Genomic DNA, 4,475 nt, shown 5'->3' with positions numbered 1-4,475 from the left:
GAGTGCTTTGTAGGGACCTAGTGTCAAGTAGAGCCCTTCCTCGGGCAATATGCTTAACTGGCATGTGTTTGATCGACATGAATTATGTTGCTGTTGAATGTTTGAAGAGGAGGAGGAGGAGGAGGCCCAAGTAAACTGTCAGTGTTTTTTGACAGGGCCAATTTCCATCGCCGAAACAGAATAAACTTGTTTAAGAACGTCGACGTGCCGCTGTTTGCACACGGGTCAGATAAGGACTATTCTGAAATATATTTGCTTTTTCTGAGACGTGCTCCTGATCGTAGAGGGCAAAGTACTTTAAAGTACTCTCCAAAAGTTAGATGGATGAACACGCCGAATCCCAGGGCCCAGACCACCTAAGGACATATACCTGGGTATCCGTGCGTGTCTTATTATAGTCTTAATTTAACAGCAGCCAAGAAAAAGACTCTGCTGATTATGTAAGGTGTCCACAGTAGTGTTACCCAAGTGTGCATAACATGCATTACAGTACATATAACAATAATAGAACATATCCATAATCACATGCCATATTTACTCAATTTACTTAGTAGAAATTGAACTACTGCAGTTATAAGGACAGCTTCTTCATTATGATGGTATTAAATAATTGATAGATAGATAGATAGATAGATGGACAGATGGATAGATAGATAGATAAATTGATAGATAGATAGATAGATAGATAAATAGATAGATAGATAGATGATAGATAGATAGATAGATAATGACTAGTATATATTTTTTCTTAGGCTATACATTATTATTTGCATTTATTCATTTAGCTGATACTCACATACAGTGACCAAGATTCAAAGATATAAAGGGCCAAGATTCCAGCTGCATTGCAAAAGAAGGCCTTGGACGGGTCATTGTCAATGCCAAGGCTACTGACCACGAGTCTGTACACACTAGTACGGTGTCCTCCCCTGTGGTATTGTTGTCTTCTTCTTTCATTTACCAGTGACCTTTCGCGGAGGTCAGGTCAGTCAGGTAACAGGAAATGAGGCGTAATCAAGGGGACGAGATAACGGCGTGTGCTGCCCGCCCTCACACAGAGGCTTGGGTCAGTCAGGTAACAGGAAATGAGGCGTAATCAAGGGGACAAGATAACAGCGTGTGTGCTGCCCACTCTCACACAGAGGCCCGGGTCAGCCTGGACAGATCAAGTCGGTGAACACGCTCATTTTCACAAAAGCAGAAAATGGGGACAGATTGGATGACGGGGGCTATTTGAAGCTGCCCTGTAGCACAGAGACACATTATCTTCACAGCTGTGCTGCTCTAACATCCTCTTTTGTAACCCAAGAAAAAAGAACAGTAATAGTAAAAAAACAAACAAAAAAAACATTTGTGACCGTTTCGTTGCACAAAGAGCCGAATGTCATGATTGTATTTTTTTACTTGTTCAGACTCCACTGCGGTCATGATTGTATTTTTTTACTTGTTCAGACTCCACTGCGGTGGCGACACACACACACACACACACACACACACACACACACACACACACACCACACACACACACACACACACACACACACACACACACACACACACACACACACACACACACACACACACACACACCACACTCACACACACACACACACACACACACACACACACACACACACACACACACACACACACATACACACACACGGAGAGAGAGAGACATGCACACTCACCGGCAAATGTCATGAATCCTTTGTACCTGCACCACTCCACTGTGGGAATGACACAACAATGATATTTTTGTCTTTTTGTTTTCTCTTTTTCTGTCGTACCAGAGAAATACTGTACCTAGTGCATACGAGAAACAAACATGCTGTTTACTACCAGAGATGTTGTGGAGAGCATTTGTGCAGTCGGTTCAGTAATAGTCCAGGAATACAGTGGAACATCCCTTGTGAAAAAAATACACACCGATATCTGACTATAAATGGATTTCTTTTTATGCACCCGCTTATTCCTTCTGTAGCCTACACTATTTGCTGAGCTAGGCTATTCTGTAGCAGCGATATCCTTAAAGTATCATCGACTTGAGCTCGTCTTGTTTTGAGTTGCATTGGCTTAATTGTATTGTATTGTATTGTATTAAGCTGAGCACACTCACCATTTAATACTGACAGCACTTCTGCTGCCAATGATGTGAATACAGGTGTGTGTGTGGGCTCTGCTTTTATTTGATCATTCTGCTCCAGGTGCTGTTGGGAAAAAAAATTACCCATTTCAGAGACCACGGAAAATCTCTTCCTCTCTCTCTCTCTCGCTCTCTCTCTCTCTCTCTCTGTGTCTGTCCATCTATATCTCTCTCTCTCTCTATCTGACTGTCTTTCTTTCCTTCATTCCATGTGTGTAAAGGATGTGTGCATACCAGAGCTGCCAACTTTTCAAAAAACCTTGGAGTGAGATTCTGTCGGGGGTGACCAAAAGTTTGTCCCGCACGCGTCACGATACCAAAATTATTGTTTCGATCCGGATACTAAGTCAAGAGTCAAAAGATTTCGATACTTTTTCGATACTTTAAAAAAAAACTATTTTAGTGTATTTGGTGATTTAATCATCAGTAACCTAATATTGAATATTGTGTGATCATTCACACCAGTGGCCATAAGATTCTGCTCGACCCTCCACACACACACAGAAAATGATGGTCATATGTTTCTATATCATATATTTTGGAATTCTTATAACTGTACATTTTGTTGATAATGTTTAGTATTTTACAATCTGCATAATTATTAGTAGCTAAAAAAAAATAGTCATTTGTATAGTGATTTAAAGACTATTACACTTACTCATAGGCCTATTATATTTTTTAAAAGGTGTGTAGGCCTAGGTCTAATTGAGAGTGCATTAGTGGTGTGTGTAATTGAGTGCCTGTCGCTTTAAGAAATACGTGAGGTGGCTTTCTATCTGACGGTTTTACGCGAGTGAAATAAAAGATGCATGACATATGTGGATGCAATTAATTTTGCTTTCTGTGTCATTAGATAAAATACATGTTCAAAACACTAACACGTTGAAGAAAATCTTTCAGGGATCATATAAGAGATGAGTGTCTTGCAATGTTCCTTTATGATTTTAGTGAGCACTATGATTTAGCTCTCTCCATTTATCCACACCTTCCAGCAAACAAAACAGTGCGATGTCTAAAGTTAACATGTAGGCTAGGGAATCAAGTTCATCCACACAAACTGATTTTTTTTCAAGATATTAAGTTTAAGAGAGTGAATTCTTAATTAATGATAGGCCTATGATTTGTGACATTGTCAACATAGCCTACCTATAGTTCTCCGACCAGATTGAGATTTTCTCCCGCGGGTCTCTCCTTCTGTCGCAAACTTGGATGTCTATGCAACGAATAGGGTTAGCCTACTGTACAGTGGCGCTTCTTAGCCGTTGGGGAGTTTTAAAAGGAACGAACTAGTCTCAGCCCAAAATCAGATTTTGTTTTGCGTGAGAAAATGGCGTATGTATGGCGTGAGTGCGTGTGTAAACAAGCAAAATCGTGTGTCACACGCCGAAAGCGTGAGAGTTGGCAGCTCTGGTGCATACAATAACTGCAAATGAATATGATGGATGGATTGGTATGCCTTACTTCCAATCATCTTCTTTCCTTGCAACACAATTTAATTGCTATTGGAGTTACAGTATAATGAGCCTTGATAATTACTGACTTTGATGATAGAAGCAGGTTTTCATATCGAGGAGTCTTGGGAGATCCTGAAAATGTTAATTTGCCCAACCACACCTTGGAGCAGACACATATAAACCCACATGCTTACTGGAGCAGCTGAAGCCTTTTGAAGAATTGACCCAATACCTCCCTCTGGTTTGGTTCATTTCTAAAAAAAATAAATATATTTTTTTTTGTCGGCTTCTCTCCATTTCTGTCTGGTCAGAAGAGCAGGATTTGACCTCCCCATTCACTACTCAACGCCTATTCAAATCAATGGGCCATCCCCCCCTTACACGCTGAAGAGACTGACCTCAATTCCAATCTTTGATACGGTTTTACTGTAATTGCCCAAGTATGAGGGCCAGCACCATAAAAAGTACAGTAAGCGAGCAGGGGCGGGTTGAAATCATCCCTTCAGTGTGTGTGTGTGTGTTTATGTGTGTGTGTGTGTGTGTGTGTGTGTGTGTGTGTGTGTGTGTGTGTTTGTGTGTGTGTGTGTGTGATGAGCTTCATGTAGGCTAGATTGAGCAAGGGCACCTTGCTGTACGATCGCACCTAGCGCAGGCTTGACTATTTGTGGAGGTGCGGCAGATTCGGCGGAGTGTGTGTGTGTTTGTGCTCTTGACGGTGGCGCGGTGGTGAGAGCGGACGCCGAAGCCACACACACGCTGGTGTTTCCACGTGTCGGGAGTCTCGGGCGGTGTGAAGTGGTGTGAAGTAGTGTTGCTGCTGTTGTGCCCATAGGCCACGGTTAGAGGATGCGATTCATAAAAGATGTTCCCGACGC

The sequence above is a fragment of the Sardina pilchardus genome, chromosome 16 (assembly GCF_963854185.1).
Source record: "Sardina pilchardus chromosome 16, fSarPil1.1, whole genome shotgun sequence".
In the NCBI taxonomy this organism is placed as follows: Eukaryota; Metazoa; Chordata; class Actinopteri; order Clupeiformes; family Clupeidae; genus Sardina; species Sardina pilchardus.
The sequence above is the reverse complement of the archived record's forward strand: the minus strand, read 5'-3'. Positions refer to the sequence as shown.